The sequence below is a fragment of the Mustela erminea genome, chromosome 8, assembly GCF_009829155.1.
Source record: "Mustela erminea isolate mMusErm1 chromosome 8, mMusErm1.Pri, whole genome shotgun sequence".
NCBI classification, from domain to species: domain Eukaryota; kingdom Metazoa; phylum Chordata; class Mammalia; order Carnivora; family Mustelidae; genus Mustela; species Mustela erminea.
In genome coordinates, this window is record NC_045621.1 from 77,797,355 (window position 1) to 77,811,681 (window position 14,327).

Consider the following 14,327-nt stretch of genomic DNA (forward strand, 5'->3'; position numbering starts at 1 on the left):
CAAGTTAAGGATTCTCCACACTTACCAGATCTATCTAAAGGAGGACATGAAAACACTCCAGGGATCCTCCCATGTTTATTCCGGACATCTGCCCAGGAAGACTCTTGGCCTCCATCTCCTGGAGTTTTCTCATAGGGTTCGTCAGGACCCCAGGCACATTGGCAAGGATCCAGGTTGTGTTCCAACAATTCCCCCTTTTTTGTTTTTTAATTGCAACATCTTAGCCAATTCCAAGCTAGACACCTGTTGTTTTTTCACTCATCTTTTAAGGAGACAGTACCTGCTGATGTACAGGTCAGAAGAGCAACCATAGCCAAAAACAAGTTCTCAGGGATCTGTGGGCTTCAGGAAGATCATAAAACTGCTTCTCTTTTAGCTGATAGGGCCTTAATCTGACCCCATGTGGGCGGATCGGCCCTATGCTGATATGGTAGGGGTCTCTTTTTACGAAGGGACAGCACATGCATCTTGTGAGTGAACTCCTGTGTATCTTGTGTTTCCGGATCTTTCTTGGAGATCAGGGGTGCAGTGATTATCAGCTGGGTCATTGGTTTTCTGGGGTCTGATGACCTGAAGAGGAAGCCATAGTGTTCCAGAGGGTCCATCACTGGAATCTCCTTCTGTGAGGGTCTCCAGATCACTGCATGACTGGTTATTTCAGGTCCCTGTTCAGGTGCCACTTGTCACCTTCATGAGGTGGGGATCCTGTTGATCAGAGCCGAAGTGATGGGGGGGACTACCGACTGATGATCAGTAGACCTCCTAATATGCTTTTTATCATTATGCCCACACTTGATCTGGAATCATCCATATGTATGTTTATCTCTGTGTTAGGCTGAATCCTCCAGAAGCATGTTCAAGGTGCACTCCCAGGATGCTCTCCAGGATTCTCCTGTGCATAGTAAGTAACCATATCCCACAGCTCTTCAGGTGAATAATCTCTTTCTTCCTTTAGCAGAGTTGTGCTAGCTTTGACTCTATTATTGGTCTTCACGAAGAAGTACAAATGGGCCAGATCTTGAGGAGGACATGTACTGTCTTGTGAAACACCTGCCTAGGTTGAGGCCTCCACATGGTCTTCAGGCAGTGTGCTAGGGTCTATCACCTTCTGAAGAGGGGGAATGGCCTACATTTATAAGCCCAGCAAGTTCTGGGGAGCCTGAGTAATGTTCCTGAATGTACCCACCTGGATGTCCCTACTTTTAGACCCCTTGGAAGATCTCATTCCTTCATTAATCACATAGAAAAATTTCCAGAGCTATGAATTCAGGGTTATCTGACATTTCCTACTCTTACAATTGGGTTTCAGGCCTGGTCTTCAGCATGGTCTGTCCTTCGCCTGGAGAAGAGAATGACGTCCATAAACACTGCCCTGGGAGCCTTTCACATTTTTGCCTTAAGTGGCTAATTGGCTGAACTGAGCCTGTTATTTTCTCTCTTCAGTGCATCAATACCACTCAACAATAACCAAATAAATCCCCCAGGCCTTATAATTACTATTTCCTGCTTATCTCACAAATGCCAAAGATAGCACAGAGGCTATTGTATTACTTTGACATGTAACTCATTCCAAGTCACCACAGGTGAGGTCCTTGGTAATTACCATGCTGTGGTGTGCCAAAATTAACCCAGAGATGGAGTCCTGGTTGCCATCAGGCAGGAGGCTGATCCAACTTCAGCATCACATCCCAGCACTGCTGGCTCCTCTTTCTCTGCCCCACCGTTAATTTTGGTGGGCTGGGAGTGAATAGATGGTGAGAAACTAGAGCCAGCATGGTCTTGAAAGGAAGAGAAGGAGGGAAGTGGGTAGAAGGCAAATAAAAAGCAGGGCCTGGAAGAGAACTGATTAGGTTTATTGGAGAGAGAAAACAGCCAGGGGAGAAAAAAGGGAGAAGACCCAAGACACTGAGTTGGTGAGAGTAGATGGAATGCAAAATCCATTGGAGAGCTTCTTCTGATGAGATGGGAGTGAGGAATGGGAAGAAATACCTACAGATAAGATTGTCAATGGCAATAATACAGAGAATTGAGCCCTTACTGTATGCTTGCCACAGTTCTAAATGCTTGGACGGAAACTAGTTTTAATTTAATAACACCAGAAGATTATTTTTTTTAAAGCTTTCCATCAGGTTTTTGACATCATCTAATACAATAAAATGGGAGAAAACAACTCAAGTGTTACAATGTATCATTTCTTGCTATTAAGCCCCATTTCCTTCTGTACTTTTCTTAAAAGAGTTAGGATTTATATTTTTATTTTTTTTGACCAAATATTGGAAAAAACCCCCTCATTTTATGAAGTTCCTATTGTTTCAATCCTTCTCTCCATCATTGTCCCTTTACTTTTAATTAAATGGGCAGACCTGCAAATAAAAGTTGTCTCATCTATGGTACATTGAACACGGAATGTGAATGAAGAGCTGTGGACATTTGTTTTTCACAAGACATCTTGATTTGATGGCCCAGTAGGCAGCGATTTATTACAGTAGATTCAGCAGAGCTCTTAAAAAAGGTGAGCTTTTCCCTGAATGAAAAGGGCAAAGTTAACAAGAAGCTATACAGAGTCTTACCACTGCAAATAAAAGTAGAAGGGTACAAGAGGTAATGTAATGGGACACGTGCAGATTGAGGGGTCTTTGGAGAATTCTGTTGTGATAGAGACAGAGCAGTATCTTGTCATTCCCTATACCCCTATATAGTTCCTTTTAACTATAACCTACGAGAAGCTCTCGATTCTATATACTACTCCTTTGTTTGATGCATGAATAATCTCATGAACGTTTAGTTGAATTACTGCAAGTATGCACCTTTTTTCACTAATAGAGGCAAAGCTAATGCGTCAACTGCAAGGGCTTTGCTCTCAGTCTTAGCAATGTTACTCAGATGTTTCTGATTTTCAGATGATGGAGGTTTATAAGTTTTCACTGTACAAGCAGTTTTTCTTCACAAATAGCAGTGATAGCCATTTTTGGCCCATTGAGAAGAGATCAATTAGGCAGGAGCACTTGACTTTAGGATAACTGAATTTCTTATTTCACATAGCCATAACTGATAATTTTAAAAAAAGATTCATTTATTTATTTGAAAGACAGAGAGAGAGGGAGAGAGAGAGAGAGATAGTGTGCACTTGAGTAGGGGGAGGGGCGGAAGGATAGAATCTTCAAATAGACTCCCTGCTGTGTAGGGAGCTTGATGCAGAGCTCAATCGCTGGATCCAGAGATCATGACCTGAGCTGAAACCAAAGAGTCAGATGCCTAACCAACTGAGTCACCCAGGTGCCCTGCCATAACTGATAATTTAATAAAATAGAGCCAGAAAGATATGCATTTCCTCATTAAGGTTATTAATAATTTTCAAGATTAGTTCATACTTTGTACAAAAGCTCATCATGTACTATAGCTAAATATAAAGCTGGTAAACTTTGAACCCTGTCTGAGGGGGTTCAGTTACTGAATACTTTCTTTTTGTAAAGTTATTTTGTCTGCAGTATTGACTCTGGGAATAGCATTAGAGTAAGTTTATTTCCTTTTGTTTAGTCAATAGATGAAAAAAAACTTTTGCAAACAATTATACAAGGGAAATAATTAAACACAGTTTGAATTTGTGTTCCCAAATCTATTGATGAATAGGACTAGAGCATAAGTCTTATGTTAAACTTGTAAATCAGCTGCTAGACATTTTCTTTAAAACAGAATCATCCACTAAAAGACTAAAGACCATAAAAAGAATTTAGGTAACAGAAAAGCTTATGTTAAGCACTTCCAGCCAATCATTTAGAATCAATCAACTAGGATGCTACTTAACCATACTCACTTAAAATTATCATTATGCTGTTTTCTTTTAATTTAATGACTTGATGTTAGTGTACTTAAGGTAGCTTTTAATGAGATAAATTATTGGAAAATGTACAAGTCAATACTTCCTTGGCTGAAAATAGCAAATACCCAGTTAAAATAGTTTTAAGTGACCAGAGGAATATGGCAGCAAGTGAAGGCATTGCTGTGACTATCTCCATACCCTCAGAAAGCAACATTAATAACCTATTGACAATATTTACCACAAAACTTGATGACAAGCTATCCCCACAAACACAAAAGGTGGTAAGAACAAATCACGTGACTCACAACTTGCACAGTGTCTATATCCATGTGGGAGAGAGTAGAAGGAAGCAACAGAGCATATAGCAGTGAAGAGTAGAACCAAAACCCCACAGAAATGCACTACAAAGTGTGGCAGGCCAATTTGAGAGCAGCGGCTGACGCTGAGAGGTGTTTTGTTGAAACCAGTACTGGGTGAATGCAGGTGAGCTATGGCAAGTCTGGAAGGATCTGGACCTGTCTACACTTAGAGTTTTTCTGAGCATCATAAAGAAACATCAGAAGGGCCTCAGGGAAGGTAGAAGAGCTATCCTCAAACTTTCATCTTTCTAAAGGTTCAGGAAAACCAATTTCACATAAAGTGAGTGACCAAAAAGTACCAAGGTCAAATTTCATACAAAGTTATTAGAAGAAAAAAGAATAAGGAGCAGAAAAACATTTCTGTAAAAACCAAAGTACATCTGAATGATCCACCCACAGAATAAAGTAAAACGGTAACCACCTATTTCAGAACATGATATCAAGAAAAGGAAGTAAAACATGAAAGTCAGAATTTGAAAACTCAGAAATGAGGTGTGATAATAGAACTTATGTAAGAGTTAGAAATGAAAAAAAAAAAAACCCTTTAAAAAATCTCTTCAGCAATGAAGTCTAAACTAGAAGCAACACAAAAGAAAATAAACATAACAGACACTACCTTAAGGGTAAGGGGGTATAAAGGGAGAAAATTTTAAAAAATCTAAAAGCAATAAGAAAAGATTCAAAGTCACAGATATTGAAAATGAAGAGAGAAGATCTGACATACAAATAAAAGGAGCCCCCCACCAAACAACAACAACAACAACAACAACAAACCTAAAGCAAAGAAACAGAATGATTACGAAGAAGTATAATACTAGAAAACTCTCTTGATATTAAAAGTTTTGAGACTTCATATTGAAAGAATAGCCCATGTACCTGAAAATACTGATCCCAAATGACCAATGCCAAGACATATTGTAGTAAAATTATTGGACTTTAAATTAAATCAAAACAAATAGCATCTTTGTGCTTTGTGCAAAACCAGGAAACAACTAATAAGGGAAATGATCAGATTATTATCACATTTTCAACAGTGATATCATATGCCAGAGAAAGTAGAGTAACATATTTAAGATACATAAAGGGGAAAACAGTGAGCTAAGGATATTAAATCCAAGGAAACTGACTTTTAAATATGAAACATACAAACTATCATTAACATGTGAAAACTCTGAATTCTTTTATTCCACTGAGCTCTTCTTGAAGATTCTACTGCAGATACCTACTTCAGAGACCAAAAAGAATAAAGAGATATTGAGGTTGACATAAGGATTGGTGGTGAAGATTAAACATGTGGCTTGCTTGTAGCATTAGGTACATGAGAGTTAAAAGGAGAGAGTGTGGTATGTATTGGGTGTGTGCTTTCACAGTGAATATATAAAACATCTGGGAAGATAAATGGATAAACAGGGAGAGCACCCACCAAAGAAGTTTTTTTTTTTTTTTTAAAGATTTTATTTATTTATTTGACAGACAGAGATTACAAGCAGGCAGAGAAGCAGGCAGAGAGAAAGGAGGAAGTGGGCTCCCTGATGAGCAGAGAGCCAGATGTGGGGCTTGATCCCAGGACCCTGGGATCATGACCAGAGCCAAAGGCAGAAGCTTTAATCCACTGGGCCATCCAGGCGCCCCACCACTGAAGTTTTTAACTATCTTTGCAATTATTGGTGTTACTTATATTGGTATTTAGAGACCATTGTATGTGCAATTTGGAATAAAGTAAATGAGTAATTATGGGATAGTCTTATTCAAGTATGCCCAGGGCCCTTGAGACCCAGGATACTCTGTGGAGGAGAGGACATATAAATGTAATATAGGAAAGATCAAGTAAAAACCAATATAAAACAAGACTCATTGTCCTGAGTCTGAATTTAAAAGTGTCAGTGTGAATTCATGCATACAGAAAGAGAGCAAGACAGAAACCTGGTTAGGTCCAAAAATAATGAGCAGCTCGGTAGCTATGATATTCCTAATGCCCAAGATGAGGTCTAGAAACAACAGTTCCCATTGGAAGAAACCAAAGAGAAATGGCTGCTTCCAAGATGAGGTGTGAACTCAATAACTGCTTCTGGCATAATAAAGAGGCAACCAGACATTATGTTTCACCAGATTAAAAAATAACAACATACAACTACAGTCTTGCTGAAGACTCCATCCAGTCTGATCAAGTCTCTGAATCTAGTTGCCAGTTTCTGGAAAATGGAGGACAGAGGAATATGTCAAACTGCTCCATGAAGGCACAGTTAGCAAACTCCAGATTGGCAAACTAGGCAGGCCAAATATCCTAGGTTCTTCACAGATAATTTTTAAAAAACTAAAAAGAAGGGAGTGGGGGAGAACATGTAGCTTAAAGAGATGAGCAACAATACATTTTAATGGATAAGAATGAACTATAGTGGCTTGGGTTAACATTTGAGTGGTAAAACTACAAAATTATGAGGAAGTGATTATTGTGAAGGTCAGGACAGTTGTTACTTTTTTGGGAATTTGGGGAAATGGGGTTTGAGATATGGACAGGGCATATCATATGGGGGCGCTTCTGAAAACACTGGCAATTTTTATTTCTTGACTTGCATGGTGATTTCACATCACTTGCATGGTGATTTCAGGAGTGATGCTTTGTGTATCTGTATTTTATTTTATAATAAAAGGGTTAAAATAAAAATAAAATAATAAAATAAAATTAAAAGGCGAGGTTTTTTGTTGTTGTTGTTGTTGTTTGTTTGTTTTGGCTTGGCTTGGCTCTCTGTACCACCCTCCTCCTGATGTCATCCTTTTATTTACTCTCTATGTGGAGGCAAAGGTGGTCCCTGACAACCCTGAGCTCATGTGATCTTTAACCCTGGTGTCTCCAAAGAAGCCGTGGTTATAATCAGCCCCCTTTAAATTCTTGGACAAAATTATAGTAGGAGTAGGAGAGTGAAATGAGAAAAATTAAAGGCATCAATAAAAGTGGTCGAAAGCCCAGGTATTAGAAACATAAAACAATTGAGTCAAATGTGGAACACATTGGGAATGAAGATTAGAAACTGCAACCACAGCTTGTGCCCATTGTACCTAACCAGTTCCTTACATTCAGCTCTAAAGGGGACAATCAAAATTAACAAATAGATTGGATAACATGAGATATAGCTAGGTATTTATTTAGCTCTTTTGGAATGCAATCCCTTGTAATAAGGAATCTATTTTTTGACTTTTGTGCATATTTTCAGGAATTATGTATTATGTATACAAATAAGGGAATGTCTGTTAATAAAAAAAATTATTTAGGGGAATTATGAATGCTAGGTGCATGAATGGCTCCAAAATGGGGCATTTTTATCCTTAAATCTGATGTTAGCTGGATTAAACCAGGGATCTTTGAAAACTTTGGGCTTCTATTTGCAGTAAAATACTAGGTTTGATAAGTTCAGCATGTTCTATGACTGTCAGAATGGCTAAAATCAACAACAGAAGAACAACAGGTATTGACAAGGATGTGGAGAAAGGTAAATTGTCTTGCATTGTTGGTGGGAATGAAAACTGGTGCAGTCACTCTAGAAAATACTCTGGATGTTCCTCAAAAAAGTTAAAAATAGAATTACCCTACTATATAGTAATTGCCCTACTAGGTATTTACCCAAAGAATACAAAAATGCTAATTCAAAGGATACATGCACCTCAAGGTTTATAGCAGCATTAACTACAATAGCCAAATTATGGAAATAGCCCAAATGTCCATTTATTGATGAACGGATAAATAAGATGTGGGTGGTATATACACACACCGTAATATTATTCAGCCTTAAAAAAAATGAAATATTGCTATTTGCAATGACATGGATGGAGCTAAAGGGTATAATGCTAAGCAACATACGTCAGTCAGAGAAAAAAATACCATATGATTTTTCTCATATGTGGAATTTAAGAAACAACACAAATGAGGAAAGGGCGGGGGTAAGAGGGAGAGAGAGGGAAAGAGGGGAACCAAGTAATAGACTCTTAATGACAGAGAACAAACTGGTGGACTGAAAGGATATGGGTTGGGGATGGGTGAAATAGGTGAAGCAGATTAACAAATACACTTGTGATGAGCACTGGGTGCTGTATGGAAGTGATGAATAACTATGTTGTACACCTGAAACTAATGTTATAATGTATGTTAACAGTTTGGAGTTTAACTGGAGTTTAAATAAAAACTTAAAAAAAATGAACTAATCAATGAAAAGATTTGTTCTTGAGAGTATATGCCTGAGAAATAGGATACCCATATAGTCAGATGTTCAAAATATTTCTAATCTATTATAAAACATTCAGATTTTCCCCAAGAAGCGAGTAGGTTCATACAAACATATACATAAACATTTTTATTGAAGGAATTTTTCAAACCATTTTTTTTTTTCAGATTTTTTATTTATTTTTTTGACAGAGAGTGATCACAGTAGGCAGAGAGGCAGGCAGAGAGAGAGGGGGAATCAGGCTCCCCGCCGAGCAGAGAGCCTGATGCGGGGCTCGATCCCAGGACCCTGAGATCATGACCTGAGCTGAAGGCAGAGGCTTAACCCACTGAGCCACCCAGGTGCCCGGGAATTTTTCAAAGTATAATAGTAAATGAGTTGATTATCCAGTTACGCAGGGTTATTATACATATAATATAATAACATATATGAAAATAATAATGATAATAAATAAATAAAAACTTATTCTTATACAGCATTATGACATGGCAGACACTGTTCTTCCTGTTTTACTAGGTACTATTATTATTCCTGCTTTACAGACAGGGAATAGGAGTGCTATGATTGCTCGATGACACATAGTTAAGGAGTAGGAGAACCAGGATCTGCATGCAGGCAGCCCAACTCCAGAATCATTCTATTTTTAAAAAAGTAAATATTTTGATATTTGTTGGAGATGTGGCAATAACAGACATTGAATGAATACCTGTTTTTGTGTGTGTGTGTGTGTGTGTGTGTGTGTGTGTGTGTGTGTTTATATATATGATATACTCCAATGCTGAAACTTTGCTTCTCAAAATTCTCTGTCTTGATTCCTGACAGGAAAGCACAGTTTGATTTGTATTTCTAAAAACTTGGTCTTAATTTAGATATTGAGGTAAAGCTATGAACAGAATAGGAGCAGGAGCATAAATTCCAATTCATAAAAATATTTTGAGAAATTGTTTCACAAATCCTATCCTGCCCTTATCAAGTGTGATGTATTCCAAAGGTTGGTTGGTAACATTTCTTAAATGCCAGCTTGATAAGCAACGATATATATCTATATCTATATCTATATCTATATCTATATCTATATCTATATCTATCTCTGTATATAGACACACACATATGTATTTGTAGGAATGAGTATTTAAAACTACATACTAAAAAATAAAATAAATACAAATAAAAATACATAGTTAAGGGCTTATCTTTTATTTCTATCCACATATATTCATATACATATGGAACACCCAGGTCATTTAAATCTTCAATGGCAGTTAATTCATTTTGTCTTGTGTGCATGGCATTTAAGTAAATCTTGGGGGAAAAGCTCCTGCAGGATTACAGCAGGATCTCAACATGAACATATTGTTCTCTATACCATTTGGGTGATATGTAAGTAATATCAAGGTATTACTTTAGGTCTTTTGGATTAAGGGAATACAGACATTTAGAAATTATTACTTTTAGTAATAAGGTCCTTGGCCGTCCAGTGGTAATATTTTTAAAGGAAAATAGGAGTGAAAGGATATGATTTTTGTAAAATAATGTAAATTAGTAACTCCATTGTGAAGGAGAGCTTTTAAATGAAAAAAAAAATCCTTTTCCTCCTCTTTATAGAATTGTCTTTAAAAATTATTATTTCCCTTTGAAATATGCATTTATAAGTGGTGTGTGTGTGTGTTTGTGTATCCATACGTAACTTGCATCGGAAGGGAACTGCTTAGAAAACAAAACCTGGAGTGCCTGTTCTGATCCTTGGCTGCTTGGGGGGATGTGGATAATCAAGGATCACCATGAATTGTCCTTTTGGAGCACCAGGAATGTTTAATGGATTCATTGAAAAGAATGAGCGTCTTGAAAGAGAAGAATAGATCATGGAATAGATCACTTCCGGTGGGCATTAGGTGGAAGTTTCCTGAAAGTAGAGAGGGCTGTGCTACTCTCTTAGATAGTAGCATAGACCACAAAACAAGGGAGCAAGATGGAGAACTGGGGATTGATGAATGTGACATTTTGCTTACTGTTCCCTTGTTCTATGAAAGAAGTCATACTTGGTATTCACTTTAAATGGTTTTAATGTCAATTAACCAAACTCCAGTAAATCCTGACTCATTTATACAATTATGTATGGTGAATTTGTGGAGAATAAATGAATGTGTTTGACTTGAAGTATGGTCTACCTTCATTCAGTCAGGGCGAGGACCCATGCAGCTTCCAAGAATGCTGTGTTCAGGAATTTCCGGACATCAGGAAAGTGAGCAGCGGTCCATGGCATAGATGTTGTCATAGCAGGTATAAGACTTAGAGGACCAATTTTAGGGTGCACAACTCATGAAGATGATAAAAACATCATTCTCTTGGCTCATTCCCTGTTTAGGGTGGATTTATGAAGAACAGAGTGGGAAGCTTTACTTTTCACACGCATATGCACACACATGCACACACATGCACACTCATGCTTTCATTGAACTATATGCTCTAGTGTTCATCCCTTTTATTGGATTGTAAAATTCTTAAAAGCAGATTATGTAGCTTTTATTTAATATGTAATACAAATACTTTTATATAACCTAAGGTACACTAACAAATACTTGTTTATTGAGTAACTGTTCTTTATTGTATTTGAGGAGCTCCTTTGGTCATATTACTTCAGGATTTCCTTCCTCCTCCCCTCCCTCCTTTTCCCCTTTCCTTTTTTCCTTCCTCCCTTCCTTCCACTTCCCTATCCCCCTTTCTTTCTTACTTTTCTACTTAGAAGAGTTTTAGGTTGATTCAGGTCACGTTTTATAGAATTAGCTTCATATATATATATATATACACATATATATATACTTACTTTAGTTTTTTCCGTCCTAGTGAAGGAAAGCATTTTAAAAATCTTTTTCCAGAGGTTGCAGTTATGTTATTTTCGAGGTTATCCCTTGATTCAAGTAAGTAGAATTGCCTTTAAATAGACTGTTATTTGATATCTGCCAAAGGCAATGAAGGGTCTTAAAATTATAGCCCAGTGAACTCTCTTGCCTGATATTACACCAATGTTAATCCACAGAAAGTCAGAGAGTTTCCATGTGTAAATTTGATTTTAAATGACGTTTTATTGAACCCACCTCACCCTAAGTTTCTTGGTTTGTGAGACACCATATGAATCTCTTTCCCTTGGAAAAAAAATAAAAAGAGTGCTCTGAACTGGAAGAAATTTATTATATTCTTCAGAATCTTATTTGTGCCCTGTGTATTAAGGACCATAAACTATAGTATTCATTACCTGTGTGGTTTGATACTTCTGTGGGATAAAACTTTTTCAAGATAAAGTTTACAAATCTTTTAAGATTTAAATTCAAATACTAAAAATTTTAGTATAATGATATTTTAATCAACACTTTCCTTTATAAAAATATGTTGATGTAGTTGGTATGAACACAAGGAAGTATGGGAAAATGTTTATCTCAGTGCCGGCTCAGCAACAGTGTGTGTAAGGAGAACGCTCTCCTTTCACGTGGCCGAATATCAAGTTCAGGGTTATGCAAGCTAATGAACTTCTGACCTGTTAAAGGGAATTTCACTCCTGGGGTTACTGGGCAGCACCTACATGTTGGGAGCTACTACTTGGGCTGTGGATGTGTATGTGTGGTTTTAATATATAAGTGGAGAAAAAGCTTGGTGAGAATGACCCCTGTATTGGCTGCAGGCAATGGGGAGTCCAGTTGCCTCACTTGGAGAGGAATGAGAGAGGACACTCAATGGAAAGGGAATTCCTGTCTTGGAAATGTGTATCACACTGGCAATTAAGTCTTTGAAACAAAAAGGTCCATTATTGGAATACACTTCCATCATGCATCCATCCATTCATCCATATCATCCATTTATTTGTCTAATTTATTTATACATTCAGTCTTCAATTGCTGGCAAATTGCTTGTAGCTTTTCTACTGTTTAATCTCCAGAATGAGTTGGTCATCTGAGATTGGGTATGTTCTGCTTTCCCCTTCTTACAGATCTCAGGGACTTGCTTTCCTTTCATTTTTACATTTAGAAATATTTATCTTTAAGATTATGAAAGAAATTCCTGCTTAAGACCAAAGAAGTGAAGAATAACTTGAAGAGTATCAAGAAACTAGAAAAAATTTACTATAGCTCCAAAACACAAATAAAAAAAAGCACACACCTACTGCCAACATTTTTTTCTTTTTAGTCTCTCTTTTCTAATAAGCTGAAAAGTTACAGTTGTGCTAACTTCATAAGGGCACAAATAATAAATTAGTAGTGTATCAGTTTTTGCCTTAGGCTCTATATTCTTGGGATTCCAGGTAAGGACACAGAGTTAATTTGAGTGGAAAAATAATTTATTAAAGTTATTAGGTAGTTCACAGAATATCTTGGAGAGACAGAGAATAAGACTTGGATGCTACATGGTTGAAAACAGTGCTCATATCACCGACCATAGGGCTGTTCTTCTAGAGATCTCTTGGCTGCCACCAGAGATAGACACTGCAAAGTAGATCATGGAACCTCTGTCAGTGTTATTTCTGTAGCTGGGTAGAGTTGCTCCACCTTACTGGAACAGATTGTATGAGATGCCTGTTTCTGCACACTGCATTTGAATTGAAGATTTGCAATTCTGAGTGTCATAGACAGATTATATGTCTTTACGCTGACTGCAGGGGTAACTAGGAAAATAAGTTTCTGGCATGGGCTCAGAATATGGCAAACTCTCCAAAAATAAAAGCTTTAGAAAGTACTAGTGAACCCAAAGCATAAAAAACGTCCAGAAGTCTCCCCTTGGCTGTACAACATCAATATACCCTCTTTTCTGTTTTCCAAACTTTCAAACAAAATCAACAACAGCGATGACCAAATGCTCCAACCTAACTCAATGTTACAAACTCTTGAACAAATAAAACCTGATGTACCCTCTCTCGAAAAGCAAGGCAACATAAAATCTCATTTGTCTTTGCATCCAGTTTCATATCCAGTGTCTTTAGCTTATAACATTTCTCCTTCAGTTTCATCATGCTACTGTCTTGATATTCAATAGCATGGACTAAATTATTAAGTAAATCATAACAATATGCCTTAGATAAAAGAATAAGAAAAGGTGCACCTGGGTGGCTCAGTGGGTTAAGCTTCTGCCTTTGGCTCAGGTCATGATCTCCTGGGATCGAGCCCTGCATCAGGCTCTCTGCTCAGTGGGGAGCCTGCTTCCCCCCCACCCTCTGCCTGCCTCTCTGTCTACTTGTGATCTCTGTCTGTCAAAAAAATAAATAAAATCTTTTTTTTTAAAAAAAAAAAGTAAGAAAAAAGGGAAGAGAAGAGAATGAAAAAATTAAAACTTTATATATCCCAAAGAATGGGAAGAAATTTTGATATTTTGATATCCCCCTTCTTCACACATTTGATTAGCCACCAATAGTAACAATACCTACAATGTTTTTTAATATCAACATTTAAGTGCTAGACTAACCTCTTTTCATATTCAACATCTGAAGATTGTTCCTGAATCAGTTTTGGACTTTTGTACCCTGGTGATGCACAGAAAATCTTGCCTTTGAATGTTCTATGATATATTCCAGAAATGTCTACCGTCTCTAATTGCAGCTTTGATGTATGACTATCTTCAACAGTTAAAAAAATAGATTTTACTGGTGTATTGTAGGCAATTCTTTGAAGACTGCATAACAGCAATTAGGGATACACATAGAAGTTAAAACTGAGCCTGCTGTGGGACTTCTGATATTAAAAAACTCAGTTGAGGGTGATGATCAGAAAACAGATATATTAGGGCTCCTGGCTGGCACTGTGACTTAAGCATCTGACTTTTGGTTTTGGTTCAGGTTGTGATCTCAGGATTGTGAGATTGAGGCCCCCTTTGGGCTCTGTGAGTTTGCAGTCTGCTTAGAACTCTCCCTCTCCATCTGCCCCTCCCTCCCACACTCTCTCTCTAAAA